The following is a 16,150-nucleotide window of genomic DNA, read 5'->3' as shown; positions in this document are numbered from 1 at the left end:
GAGTGGATTCATGATAATAGTAAGACTAGTAATGCTTTCAAAATAATTATATTTATGGGTGACGGGTATCGTATGGACTGTTGTATTCAATTTATATAGTAATTTATTATTATTATTATTATTATTATTATCATCATCATCATTATTATTATTATCATCATTATTATTATTATCATCATTATTATTATTATTATTGTTATTATTATTATTATTATTATTATTATACTTATTATTATTATTATTATCACTGCTACCTGTTAGAATCCATCCCCATTAACCCTATTTTCATTGACGTCACCCATATTTTGCCATTACCAGTCATTACATTCACTCCCCACGCCTCTGTCATTAGTATTTGCAAGCTGTGAGACTAACTGAGAGACAGGTTGCTAACGGGGTCACAGAGAGGTCAGCGTGCCTCACACGTGGGCATTAGCGGCTAGGTCAAGGGAGGGAGGTGAGAGGAGGGGGTGAGGGAGAAAGGGAGAGGAGAGAACGAAAGCTTGGAAGAGAGAAGAGAAGCAAGGCGAGGGGTGGGGAAGAGAGAGAGGAGAGGAAGAAGGCATAGAAGAGAAGAAAGGAGCAGGGAGGACGATGAGGGAGAAAGGAAGGAGAGAACTGAACCGCAGAAGGGTGGGGTGGAGCACAGAGAGGGAGCGAGGGAGAGAGGGGGGAGAAAACGAAAAAACAGAAGAGAGGGAAGAAGGAGGGAGAGGGCTGGGAGACATGGAGGAGGGGGCGAAAGCATAGGAGAGAAGGGACGGGCAGGGAGAAAGGGGAGAGAGGGAGGGAGGGAGGGAGGAGATGACGGAGGTATATGAGAGTTAAGTAAGTAGGGAGGGAGAGATGCAAAAAGGGGAGCGGAGTAGCGAGGGAGTAAAGATGGGTAGGGAGTAGGGAGCAGGGTTAGGGGGATAAGAGAGAGGGAGGAAAACAGGAAGGGGGAGAGGAAGGAGAGGCGGAGGTAGGTAGGCAGGGGAGGGAGAGAGGAAAAAAAAGAAGGGAGAGAGGGAGCAGAAGAGAGAAAGAGGCAAGGAGGGAGGGAGACAGCTAGAGAGTGGAGAGGTAGAGAAGCTGGGTGAAGAGGAGATGGCAGGGAGGAGTGTGAGGTAGGTAAAGGGTGAAGGGAGGGAAGAGGGTAAATTCAAATGGAAGGGAGATATGGAGAGGAAGGAGGGGCGAAGGAGGAACAGAAGGAAGTCAAAAGGGAGTGTGGGGGAACAACGAATGGAGGGAAAGACTGGGAAGGAAAAGAGAGGGAAGGGAGGGAAAGGAAGGAGACAGAGTGGAGGAAGGAGGGCATGTAGGGAAGGGAAGGAGGTGGAGATAGGGAGAAAAGTTGGCAAGAAAAAGAAGGAAGGGAGTGAAAACGAGAGGAAGAAAAAGAGAGAAAAAAACTAAAGGAGAAGAGAACAGAGAAAAGTGAAAAAGGAAAGAGGGCGTGAGCAATTGAATGCGTTAAAAAGGGAGAAAAAATAAACACGAAGAAACATGGTACAAGAGAGAGAGAGAGAGAGAGAGAGAGAGAGAGAGAGAGAGAGAGAGAGAGAGAGAGAGAGAGAGAGAGAGAGAGAGAGAGAGAGAGAGAGAGAGAGAGATGAAGTGTAAAGCAGCGTAAGAAAAGGTGGAAAAATGTTTGAAGATAAGCGTGAAATGGAAAGTAAAATGAAGAGACAAGAATTAAAGGAGAAAAACGACTAAAGTGGAGAATGAGAAAGGAAATGTGCAGATAGAAACAGAAGCAGGAAGGAGAGAGAGAGAGAGAGAGAGAGAGAGAGAGAGAATGAAAATAAAGACAACGTTCAGAGTATGAGAGATATGGCTGCTTAAAGATAAACCAAGGAAAACTGCAATTAAACAAAGATTTATAAGTAAGGAAAGATAAAGGAGGAGAAGTGAGGAGAAGGAGAAGAAGGGGGAGGAAGAACAAGCGGTGGGCGGGTGCCTCTGTGTGTTCGCGCGTGTGTCTACGAGTGTTAGCTAATCCCAGACCAGGTAAGGTTTCGAAAGAAGGCTGTTTAAAATTGGCTACCTTATTTTTAGCTTCTTAGGCTATGCTTCGCTTCTTCCCCAGCAAAATCCACGAAATCGAGAGAACCGGACGGGGGCGAAGACCGTCTATTCTTCGATGTAAACAAAGGGAGGTGGAGGACAAGGCGTATTGTTCTGCGGTCATTGCTTATCTAATATCTTCATACACATTATTTTCATTGATAAAAAGGACATGCAGAAAAACAAGAAAAGAGGGGGAGAGGAGTAAGAAGTCTTAGATTTACACCTATCGACTGCTCGTGGGTCATACGGCAGATAATCATTTTCTTCTCTCATCGTCTCCCAGGACACAACCCACAGTAATCGCCCTACACTCAGCTCCGAGATTGTACTGCTGGGTGAACACGGACAAGGTGAGAAACAGTAAATAATAATAGTAAATGGACAAATAGCTAACTAAATAAATAAAGGGAAGCAGAAGGAAGAGCAGAAAGCTAGAACGCTGTGAAAACTAAGATAAATGAGATGCGACCAAGAACTGGGACAAAACAACGCAGTAAGAAGGACAATGGGGGAACAAAACGGAGTCGAAAGGGCGGGCTAGAAGCAGAGAAAACAACAGAAAACTAGAATTGTGTGAAAAATGAGACAAATGAGACGAGGCCGAGAACCGGGACGAAACCGAGAACCAGGACGAGACAGAGCAGTGACAAGGATAAGGAAGGCTAAAGAGAAACAGACTCGAAATGAAGGTATAGAGGCAAAGAGAACAGAAGGAGCTGGAACTCTGAAAATTGAGATATACAAGATGAGACGGAGAAGTAGGACGAGACGACGCAATGACACAATGGCTCCTACAGATCGACTCTTCAGCAAAGCAAAGGTGAGTGGATCAGCGGTCTGGCCTAGTAATTTGTGGCGGGTTTAAGATCGATTAGATGAAGGTGCAATTAGAAAAAAAGAAAAAGAAGAAGAAGAAGAGGGAGAAGACGATGAAGAGAGAGGAGAAGAGGTGATGTAATGAAGGCAGTCAAGTGATGTAATTTAGACAGTTGCGTGTACCTATTAAGAGACTGGTATTACTCAGAGTGTTTACTTGTTTGTTGCTACTGGGATTGGCACACTAGCTTACGATGTTTCACGAAGTAGTTTACGATCAAATCTATAAACCAACTTGCCATCTACAAGATGACCAGTTCCACAAAAGAACTTGCGATCACTTTCACAACCTAGATTAGGCCTATGTTCAGTTTCACAAGATCACAAACTAACTTATGATCAGTTTCGCAAACTAACTTACGATCAATTTCCAAAGCCAACTTGCGATTAGTTCTCAAAACGCCATCAGTTTCCCAAGCTTATGATCATTTTCCAACACTAACTTAGGACCAGTTTCCAAAGCAATCTTACGAATGATTTCCAAAGCTAACTTACGATAATTTTCCAAACTAACGATGAATGTCCAGAAGTACCGGTAATTATCATTTTCCAAAGAAAACTTACGATCAGTTTCCAAAGCTAATTTCCGATCAGTTCAAACAAACTTACGATCAATTCCACAAGCAAACTATCATTTAAAACTAACTTACAATTAATTATACAAGATAAATTTCGATAATTTCCGCAAACTAACTTACGATCAGTTCGATAAAATGTCTTACTCTCTTTCGCTTGTTTCTTGTTTTTGTTTTTTGTTTTTTTTTCCAGCAAAGACAGAGAAGTGATAGTTGAATTTTGCCATGTCTAGTTCTGCCGTCCCCCCAAAGAAAACAAAAAAAATCTTAGTTATGAGGGGAAAGAAGTCTAGTAAGTCTTTTTGGGATGCGTGTGTAGGGTCCGTTTAGGAAGTGAGGGGCCAGGGAGGGTACGTGATGGGTGGGTGTAGGGAAGGTTTATGAGAGAGAGAGAGAGAGAGAGAGAGAGCGCTAAACTGTCTTCGCTCCTTACACCAGCTACCGTCCCCTCAACGCAGGAGATTAGTGATGCGTAATATATGTACCACCTTGCAAATCGTAAGAGAGATTATGAAGTTAAGGGAAAATTAACGACGACAGTGTTTGTTCGTCAGTGTGAAGAGAATTTTGGAAAGAGAATGAAGGACAAATAATATGAATACATATAGGTGAATCCAAACGAGGCTGAGTATTTAAGATTTCTGCTCAAATTTAAAACTAGGAATATTCACTGTAGGTTATTCAGAGTACCGGGTGCATGGCAACTGAATCGATGGACTTACTGATTGCTATAGCTATTTTACCTTAACTTTGCTCTATACTGTATTTTCGTCGTTTTGCAGTCTTTTTCACGTAAATCATTAGTAAAGTCAATATTACTACTCTGCCTCCTGTCTATAGCACTTATTCGCGACTAGCATCCTATTCAGGTATTGATCTCGTTACAACTCGATATTCAAAACGTAAAGATGGCAATTCTAGGTCGAATTAAGGTTAAAAAAAATGTATGTGCTGTATATAGTATCAGGAAATATTAAAATTCATCAAAAATATTAACCTCCAGATGGCGGCTGACAACTGACATTTTTACTCTGGCTAATGGTTAACGATTCTGTTCTCCATAGGGAAATCTCACTAATATCCAGTGGTTAATATATAGGAACTGATTGTATTTGGTAGTGCATTTTAATTTGACCAACATCCTATATTGTTACCCACCATAGGAAAACCTCCCTGATTTAGGAGAGTTAAAAGATGTAAGAATATATTTTGACTGGTAGATGTACACTGAAGCTATCGTATTTGGTAGGTGTATTATTAGGTTACTGTACTCATGGGGCTACAAGGTCAAGGGTTTATTTTCATTGCATAAGTCTAGCTAATACTGAGACACGAATGTCATAATAGAGATCTTTGTTCCCTTTTCCATCGGGGTGCACTACAAACTCCCAGCCTGGTAATTATCTCTGCCTCCGCTCACAAAGATGCAGTATTGAGTCGCCTGCATACGGCCACCTGTCCCTGTGCAAGATACCAGCAAGACTTATTATCAGTACTAGAGTTTCAAATTTATCTTCCCTCTCATCCTTCCCCCCGCCCCCACCTCCTATAGGATCCCAAACATTTTTTCACGTACAATATTTTCCCTGAAGTGAGGACATTCTGTGGTGGGATTATGGACTTTGTTAGTTCTTTGTAGTTCGTAAAAAAAAGTACTTGTTATAAATTAGTTACCTTTGCCTTTTCGAATGGTCCGACCATGAATAATGTATAAACTACCTGTATATATATAAATACAAAAAAAGGTCAAATTATGAACAGGTGGAACTCGGGAGGGAACGAAAATTTGTGATACAACGTTTTGTGTGGCATAGGAAGCTTCGTGGCACCTGTTTCCTAGCTATTTATTTTGCTTATTACATTTTAACATTCTCTTGTGTGTTATCGTTTTATTGCTGACATAGTTTGCATACGTAAAATTCAAGAGGATATTCAGGTGTAATGTGTAGAATAAATCGCTAGGGAAGAGGTGTTGCGAAAATCCCCAGCAACTAAGAATACAACTCAATATCTCCAGGTTGAACGTCTCCGAAATTTTTTATGAGACAGTGTAGTGAGGTGTGGTTGGGTAGGGTACGAAGTGGGTGTGGAGGGGTGGAGTCGTGAGTATAGCAGGGGTGTAAAAGTTGTGACGGGAGGGTGAAAGGGAAAGTGGAAGGAACAGGAGGGACAGAGGGTAAGTGAGATGGGATGGAAGGAGAGGTGAGGGAAGGGTAGTGGAAGAATGAAAAGAGAGGATGAAACATAGAGGGAGGAAGAAAGGGAAATTGGAAGTTTAACTGAGAATTGTAGGCAAGTGAAAGGGGAATAAAAATGAAGGAAAGAAAATGACGAAGAAGGCGCTGATGGAGAGAGAGAGAGAGGGAGAGAGAGAGAGAGAGAGAGAGAGAGAGAGAGAGAGAGAGAGAGAGAGAGAGAGAGAGAGAGAGAGAGAAGTGGGAGGAAGAAAGGGAAACTGGAAGAAAAATAAGGAACTGTAGGGAAGAAAAGGGACGGTGAAGATAGAAAGGAGGGGAAGCAGAGGTGAGGGAAGGGGTCGAAAGGCAAGGAAAGGAGAGGCTAAGCAGTGGGAGGGAGGGAGGAAAACTGGAAGGAAACTGGGGAAAATAATGAGAATCTGAGGGGAACGGACAGGGTACAAAGTGAGGTAGAGGAGAAGGTGTAAGGGTGAGGGGGTCATTGATTGAAATGGATCTTAAGGAATAAAGAGAGGAGACAATAAATAATGGAAGGGAGAAAAGGGTACCTGAGGGAAAATGAGGAAGACAGAGGGAGAGGGAAAGGGAGGGTGAAGAAAGGGTGGGGTGAAAAAGATGTTGATGGAAAGAGGTCAGCTAGGATTAAAGAAAATAAGTGGGAAGAAAACAAGGATAGAATGGGATACGGGAAGGAAATAGGAAACTAGACCAACAAGGAACTTTTCAAGAGGCAAAGGGCAAACGGGGATGAAGGAGAAGGCGTAAAGGTGAAGGAGGCGTTGACTGAGAGGGGTCATGGTGGGTCAGGAGGACGAGCTGAGGTGAGAGTGTCGGAGTGAGAAGGAGTCTGTGGAGTAGCAGAGAGAGAAGGGGGCGGGGGCGAACTAGCATGGCCTTATTAATATCGTAGCCACAATACTTTCATTTACTCGGGTCTCTACGCACAACGTCAGACGATTTCCTTCAGCTTAGGAGAGGCCATTGAAGATGCAGAGGTTTGAAATAATTTACATTAAAACTTTCGCCACGAGAGGACTTTCCACAGATAAATCGAAAACACTTGGCGGTTTTAAAGATGAAAAGAGAAAGACATTATTGTAACTGAAATGTTAATGAAGATTATTCTTTTCTACATCCCTTCATTACGACGGGTTTCCCCTGAGCTTATTTGGTATTCAAAGTTATGTTAAGATATATGTATTATTAATCAGATATCATTTTGTGATCTATTAATGAATATAAGCTACCTCGTTTTCTATGCGATCCACAATGTTGTGTTTTCTTTGAGGATGCCCGAGACTCAGTGTATATTTTATAAATATTTGCTCGTCAGCTATCACGATTAATGAGACACAAAGCCCCTATATACGAGAGATTGCAACATTCCTTGTGGGTGAAAGAAAATTAAAGAGACATTGGGAGCGTGATATATGAAGACATATGAGAGCGAGAATAAAGAAAAATAGCGACACAAACATTGTTTTTCTGACGAAGTAAATAATGACTGCATTGTTCCTGTCTCTTGCCACTGGATTGCCCCCCCCCCTCCCTCCGTACCGTACACGCCGCGAGTGACAGTATTGACACTCTTAGGCTCTATGACTTCCTCAGCGGAGGAAAATCATCTGGCGTTATCGGGAACAGAATAAAGTTATCACGAACTTGAAAGGATTTGGCCGTTGTTATTTTCTTGTGATGGTTTTAACATTCAGGGCTCCTATGACTCTCAGCTACATAAAATCGTCTGGTTTTAGATGAAATAAAATAGGAGAGTTGTCCGACGATGAAAAGGCTAAAATGGCGGCCGTATTAACACTTTCAGGCTCTTGTGACTCCCACTTAGATGAATTAAATTGTCTGGCCTTAGCTGGAACAAAATACGAGACCATGAGGGAATTAAGCATCAGTTTTCGTGACAGTTTTAAACACTATTCTCGTATTGATTGTGTGTGTGTGTGTGTGTGTGTGTGTGTGTGTGTGTGTGTGTGTGTGTGTGTGTTTTAAGAGAAAAAATCCATAATATCACCTTCAGTACTATGCCATCTTCATTTTATTCAAAGTACTAGTGGACGATTTTATTTATTTATTTATTTTTATTTTTTTTTTAGTTTTAGACATACCTTTAGTAGAACAAGGATTTATATATGACAGTGGAATAAATAAATCGACACTTAGTTGCTGTTGCTGTTTTTTTATGGAACAAATTGCCAGTAAGGGTGTGTTCTGGCGTGGAAGCAAATCGAGTGTGTTGCAATCCGTGGCGTGACACTGACTTCCCCCCCCCCACTCTCTCTCTCTCTCTCTCTCTCTCTCTCTCTCTCTCGTTTTCACACATAGGTTCACACGCCTTAGGTTACATTCGGTTTAGTGCACACGCCATCTAAAAAAACGCACACACGCTCCAGTACACACATTCGCTCACACGGCTCAGCGCACAGGCAGACGCACACGGGCCATTTTGTTCTTGAGACAGACATACAGACAGACAGGTAAGATAATTAAAAGTGATGAACAAATACTGAGAGAGAGAGAGAGAGAGAGAGAGAGAGAGAGAGAGAGAGAGAGAGAGAGAGAGAGAGAGAGAGAGAGAGAGAGGGAGAATTTTTTTTTGTGAGTTACGTGTGAAGTCAAGGGCAGGGGAAAGAATTTTGAAAGGCTCGTGTGGAGTAATTACAAATCACTCGTTTCTCTCTCTCTCTCTCTCTCTCTCTCTCTCTCTCTCTCTCTCTCTCTCTCTCACTTTAGTGCCCCTTGTCACGCTTTCTCTTGGCACACATGTATAAAATTTTGCTGACTTTGCCTTCCAGAAATTTTCCAGTCTAGATGAATGATTCTGATACATTTTTAACCCTTTCAGTCCAATAAAGTAGCGCTCAAATTAGTCAGGTCACCATCAAACAATAACACTAATTTTGAGAAGGACCTCTGGCAGTAAAGGAATAATTGAGGTCTATACACCCCTCCCCCCCCGCGCCTCCAGTTCGAAGTCTCCCTAAAAATGTAATATAAAGTACTGACAAACCCCTTCTACACGATGATGTATGTTGTGATGTGTAGTTGTTAGCCCCAGACTCTTCACTTTCACTTTGGCGGACCCTCTTGCAGTGGTGGTAGGCACGATCTGCATCAAACATCGCTACTAAGGAATCTCTACCCGAAGCTGTATACTGACTGGTGTTAGAAAGAATAAAACAAAAACTACGTCCTCAGACTGAAAGAGTAAACCTTGTCGTAGGGGCAGCATAAGATTCTTTGCGTAATTTAAAACTGTAGTCAATTTATTTATTTATTTTGGCATTCCGTTTTGAACCTAAGTAAACCTGTGGATAATTGTGGTTTTAAAACTTCATCTGTTAACATGTTTTATGGTCGGGGAAAACTTTTGGGCGCACTGTTATGATATTCTTAATTAGTCCTTTATTTCTTTTAAAGTGAAATCTGCTTTGAACTGGGAATATACCTTTAAATTTCATTTCTCCAATATTTGGCAAGGGTAATGATATGGTTGTACTTGTAATATCATCTTTTGTTATCATCATAATTATATTTAATAAAATAATAATAATAATAATAATAATAATAATAATAATAATAATAATAATAATAATTAATAATAATAATAATTATTATTATTATTTTATAGCTATATTTTTAATTTGTATATATTATTTTTTGGAATACACACGATTCAGTGTGTTAATCATTGAGTATTTAATCGTGTTTAGTTTTGTTTCTCATATTTCAGTGATAAATAATAATTTGGATCGTAGTAAGAACTTTACTCATATTTTAAATATCTGAGTCACCCTTTACTCAGTCAAAATTTTTAGAGACTGTTTTTAGTCAAAAATTTTTAGAGACTTTGCTAATATTTCTTGTGATTTACGTATCGTGTTGATATTTTTTATAACATTTTAATATTTTCTACACTCATTTCTTATTCCATTTCAAATACCAGAGACTTTATGACTCTTGCATTCGTGTGGCTTGAGGCAGTTTTTATTTTTTTTCATTTTTTTTACAAATTCTCAAACTTTTTGTTCGTTTTTATTCTGTCTCAAATTTCGACGACAAATCTGCTTCTCACAACTTATTTGGCTTAGTGAATTGTTAAGCATTAGCTTCTTTTTTCACTTCTTGTTTCATATTTTCTCTACATGTCCATACAGGTATATATTTTATGTTCTTTCTTAACCCTCTCATGGTCGGGACAACCCATGTATTCTCTTCCGGCTAATGTCAGTCGGATGTATTTAATTACCTGTGAGTCATACAAGACTCAGTGAGTTTTATTATTTATTTTCCTGTCAGCATTACCACTGTGTTGGTCAGTACAAATTTAGTATCTGTTCCTACTGACGGCAGACGATTTTTTTTTTTTTTTAAGTGGAGTGAGGTATAGGAGCATGAGAGAGATTATTTTTTGCCTCGGAATTTGGCAGTAACTCTGATAATTTTTAAAAACATTTCTAGTTATGTGATAAAAAAGTACTAATTTTAACTTTCCTCTCTCAAACGTCACCGCTTAGTCTTTATTTAGCACATATTCTATATTATTTCTCTATTTATTTTCTGTCATATTCAGCCACCACCTAGATGTATCTCTCAGCTTAAAAATATTCTCTTGTGATAGTTATAATAAAACATCTATTAGGTATATCGGATCTAATAATTTTACTCTTCTTTTTCTGGCTCAAGTTTCATGCATAAATCTCTTTCTTATACTTTCTTAATACATTCACTTTTCTTTTTTCTTTTTCAGATTTCACAAGGTAATCAGTATTGCTTTTTTCGCCACACTTCATTTTATGCCCCCTCTGTGTGTGTGTGTGTGTGTGTGTGTTTGTGTGTGTGTGTGTGTGTGTGTGTGTGTGTGTGTGTTTGTGTGTGTGTGCTTCTTTTCTGACCTCCATTTGATATTAGATTTATAGTTTATTCACATTCTTTGTTTCGTTATTTATGATATTATTCTTTTCAGTGATGTAGCAATGTCTGGGGCACTGATGAATGTGCGTGTGTGTGTGTGTGTGTGTGTGTGTGTGTGTGTGTGTGTGTGTGTGTGTGTGTGTGTGTGTGTGTGTGTGTGTGTGCGATGTGAAGTGAAATGGACTAATGGGTATTCGTTAAAAAGTACGTGTGTGCGTGTGCGTACGTGGGTGTCTATGCGTGCATGTATATGCTAAATGAAATGATGTGCTGATAGTTGTTGCCTAATAGGTGTGTGTGTGTGTGTGTGTGTGTGTGTGTGTGTGTGTGTGTGTGTGTGTTCATGCAATTTCGTGCTTGTCTGCTTGAGCTTGATTTCTCTCTCTCTCTCTCTCTCTCTCTCTCTCTCTCTCTCAGCGCCTTATCTCTACCTATGCCTCCCTGCATTCTTCCCTGTCTATCCCTCTCTCTCTACCTCTCTGTCTATCTCCCTCTCTGCCTCCCTGTCTATCTCTCCCTGTCTCCCTGTGCCAGACGGTGGGTGGGTGGAGAGAGGGATGGGAGAGGATGAGACCGAAAAGGGAAAGTTGTAGAGCCGTCCACCTTCCCACGGGCGGGGAGGGAGGTTGGGTCTGCCTTCCCTTCCCTTCCCTTCCTTTCCCTTCCCTTCAATTCCATTTCTATTCCTTCCCTTCCCTTCCCTTTCCTTCACGTTGATTCTCCCTGTTCCCATCACTTTACTTTTCTCTTGTGTCATCCAGTCTTCTACTTCTCCTCCTTTTCTTTTCACTTACTTCCCCCGCCTTCTCTTCTCGCCCCCTCCATTTCATTCCATTCTTTTCCATTTCGTTCACTTCACCTTTTTTTCTTCCATCCATTTTATATCAGCTGACTTCCCTTTTTTCACCTTCCTTGTCTTTGCCTTCTCTCTTCCATCGTATCCCATCCCATCTCTTCATTACTGTTCTTTTTTTTTTCAGTTATTTTCTCCCCATCCTTTCCCTTCCCATCTCTTTTTTTCTCCTCTCTTCTCAGCCTTTTTCAGTTTTCTCTTCTCCTCTCTTCTCAGCCTTTTTCAGTTTTCTCTTCTCCTCTCTTCTCAGCTCTTCTCAGTCTGCATAATCCCACACCACCTTGCCTTATCCTTTCCACTCCTTCCCTACCTGTGTTCCTCTCATCTCACCTTTTTCTCAACAAGCCCTTTCCGGTACTTATCTCTTCTCCCGTTCCTCCTCTTTCTCTCCTTTTCCATTTCTTTCTCTTCCCCTCTTCTTCCCTTCCCATCATTTTTCCCCTTTCACCTATTTCGTTGTCCTCTCGCCCTTATCTTTTCGCATTCTCTCTCCTCTCTTTCGTCTTTCCTCTCCCTTCTCACTACTCTTTTCTCTCCCTTGTCTCTTCTCTTTCTATTTCTCCCCTTTCATCTTTTCTTTCTTCCTTCACTTTTCCCATTCATCCTTTCATTTATACCTTTTCGACATTTCCAAAGATCCTCCTCTCTCTTCGTCATTCTCAAAGCTGTTAGTCTCTCTCTCTCTCTCTCTCTCTCTCTCTCTATCCATTCCCACTTTGTATCTCCTTTCCTTTTTTTTTCTCTCTCTCTCCCACCGTCGTTTCCTTATTCACTTTCTTCCAGTTCTCTCATTTCTCTCTTGCCTCTTTTTCTTCCTTCCCTCACTTCTTTTCCTTATATCTCTTTTCTCCTTCCTTGTTTTGTTTCTTTTCCACACCTCTCCCATTCACCTCTCTCATTCTTTCCCCTCCCTCTGTTCCCTCCCCCCCCCCTCTCTATCCCTATATCCTCTCCACTCTTCTTCACTTCATTTTCCCTCTCTGTTTTCTTCCTCCCTCTTTCTTCTTCCATCCTTTCACCCTCTCTCCCTTCTTTCTTTCATTTACTCTTCCCTCCTTTCCATCCCTCCCATTCCTCCCTTCCTTTCCTTCCATCCATTCCTCCCCCCCCCCGTCCCCTTTCTTCCTTATATTTACTCCTCCCTTTCTCCTATCCCTCCCATTTCTCCCCTCCTTTCCTCCCCCACTCTCCTCCCTCCCCCCTCTCATCTCATTCTCCCCCCTTCTCCTCTCCCCCAACAATAGCCCTACAATCTCCCCACACAATGCCTGCTCTCTTACTCCCTTATTTCGCCTTCGGCCATTCCATACATTGAGTAAACCATGCCTTCAGTGTCGTGTGTGTGTGTGTGTGTGTGTGTGTGTGGTAGAAAGTGCAATCAGTGGTGGTTGTGGTAGTACTGGTAGATTTGTGGTGTTCGCTTCGGTTATTCTGATTATGATTGGTAGAGCCTTGGTAGCTGTGGCGATGGTGGTGGTTGTGGTAGTAGTTTTGTGAAGTGGTGTAGTGGGCGTGGAAGTGGTTTGTAGTAAGCGTGGTAGTGATAGAAACTGTGGTGATTATAGTGGTAGTGTTATCAGTGAAGGTGGGTGTGGTGGTGTATAGTTTTCGTGGTGTGGTAGTAGCTATGGCGAAAGATATGGTAGTAGTGATGGTGGGTGTAGTTATGGTAGTGGTTGTGATAAGGATGACTAATATTCCCCGCAGTGATGTATGGTAATGGCAGTAAGAGAGATGGTAGTTGTGATAGCCGTGGTTGTTGTGCCGTGTGTGGTAGTATTGGGTAGTTAAGGTGATGGTGGTATTGTATGGTAATGAAGGTGGTATTCTAAGTGGCTTGGGAGATTCCGTAACGCCTCATCCTTAGCGATTTAGTCTCCACATTACACCTTAATATTCTCTTGTATTTTGTTGATGCAGAATAAGCCGCCTAGGAAGAGGTCCTAAGTAGCCCCCTGTACCCCCTAGGATACAGCTCTGATTGTGATGGTAGTAACAGTGGTATTTCTGGTATTTGTACTGGTGGTAATGCTCCTCGTTGTTATGGTAATGGGAAATGACAGCGATTTGTGAGATTCTTTGTGTTTTACTCTTCCTTGATGCTGGCTCCTTCCCTCACCATTTATCATAGTAGTCAGAATGATGATGATGATGATGATGAAAAATAATCTTGATAAAACAGTTCATCATCATCATCATCATCATTATCACATCCATCACACTCAAAAATGGGATGCGCAGATCCAGGAAGTAAATACTCTTGTGAATGCATGCTGAGGAAATACGGTAGTTTCGGTGATTGCGATAATAGAGAGAATGTCGACTGGAGCAGCGGTGGCGAGTCATTGTTGTCTGAGAATATGCTGGCTGATGGTATTGAAGGAAAGCTTATTGTGAGGCTACTTGCAACTGCACAAACATCCTCTTGACATGCAATGATGGTAGGCAAAAGAGGGGTGGTTAGAGGAAGGGCTGGTTTGTTGTTCAGTTTTTGATGGTGGTAGTTGTGATGGTGGTGGTATTAGTGGTGGTGATGGTTGTTGTTATGGTGGCTGTATTTGTGGAAGTTGAAATTGGAGGGGAGGAGTGCGTGTTGTGAGTTTGTTGTTGAAAGTTGTACTGGTGGTTATAGAAAAGACTCTTAGGCTTGATGGTAGGTATGGTTGTAGTGATGGTGGTGGCAGTCTTGGTAATGGTAATGGTAGGTGTGGTAGTGGTGGTTGGCAGTGATGGTAGTGAAAGTGGTGCCAGGACTTTATATGGGAAAATTCAACCATCCATGGAGCTCTAGTCCACACACACACACACACACACACACACACACACACACACACACACACACACACACACACACACACACACACACACACACACACACACACACACACACACACACACACACACACACACACACACACACACACACATACACACACACACACACACACACACACACACACACACACACACACACACACACACACACACACACACACACACACACACACACACACACACACACACACACACACACACACACACACACACACACACACACACACACACACACACACACACACACACACACACACACACACACACACACACACACACACACACACACACACACACACACACACACACACACACACACACACACACACACACACACACACACACACACACACACACACACACACACACACACACACACACACACACACACACACACACACACACACACATTTAAACGCATGGCTGCCAAAGCACACATGAATACATTTCCAGACTCATTCACACACACACACACACACACACACACACACACACACACACACACACACACACACACACACAGCTTAAGAAATTTGTGACAGTATGTAAATCATGTTTGCCAAATTTGTAGCTGTTGTTATTCCCAAATGCACACCCACCTCTCTCTCTCTCTCTCTCTCTCTCTCTCTCTCTCTCTCTCTCTTTATATATATATATTCTGCCTCTCTGTCTTCCTGCCTACATAGCTACATGCCTACTCACTAGCCTGTCCACCCAGATATCGATTTCTCTACCGCCCTACCTACCTACCTTCCCACCTGTTAAATTATCTACCTATATCCTTACCTACCTACCAATCAGCCCATCAGTCAACGATATCATATCATACATGCTCTTTCCAGCACACACACACACACACACACACACACACACACACACACACACACACACACACACACACACACACACACACACACACACACACACACACACACACACACACACACACACACACACACACACACACACACACACACACACACACACACACACAGCTGTAATCTGTACATGAAAGCCTACACGCGTACATCCCTCCACTTACACAAATATGGGTAGACATACACATAACTACACCTTGATTACCATCCCTTCTCCATGAAATTTATTACCTCTCTCTCTCTCTCTCTCTCTCTCTCTCTCTCTCTCTCTCTCTCTCTCTCTCTCTTCATTATCACGCTTATTTACTCTTTTTTTCTTACTCGTCATTATGTGAGTGTGACAAGGCACTTCTTTCTCTCTCACCATTTCTCTTTTTTCTTTCATTCCCTTATCTCTTGTTTAATTTCCCTTCTCTTAAACATCTTCGCTCTCTCGTCTCCTCCCTTCCCTTCCCTACCCTTCATTTCTATTTTCTTCCCTTCCTTTCCCTCCCACTCCATCCCTTCCCAGCCCTTTTACTCCTTTGCTTCATCTCCTTTCTCTTTTTCTTCTCCTTTCAATTCCATCACCTTCCTTTCCCTTCCCATCCCACTCTTCCCATCCCTTTATTTTTTTCTTCCCTTCCTTTGTTTTCTTTCCCTCCCGTTTCATTCCCTTTTCTTTTTATCCCACGCCTTCACTTCCCGCCACATCTCTCTCCCTTCTCTTATCTCTTATTATATTCTCCTCTTTTCCCAACCCTTCTCTTCTGTTCGTTTCATTTCTCTTTCTTCATACATTATTTCCCCCCTTCCTCCCTCCCCTTCCTTCTCTTCCCTTCCCTTCCCTTCCCTTCCCTCACCTTCCCTCTTCTTCCCTTTCCTTCCCTTTCCTAACATCATCTTACCCAATACCATTCTACCCTAACCTGCCTCTCCTTTCACTACCATGCCCCTTCTCTTACTCCGACGCGT

This window comes from Coenobita brevimanus, chromosome 61 (assembly GCF_032717465.1).
Source record: "Coenobita brevimanus isolate Jiangsu-jjx chromosome 61, ASM3271746v2, whole genome shotgun sequence".
Lineage (NCBI taxonomy): Eukaryota > Metazoa > Arthropoda > Malacostraca > Decapoda > Coenobitidae > Coenobita > Coenobita brevimanus.
Note: the sequence above shows the minus strand (reverse complement) of the source record.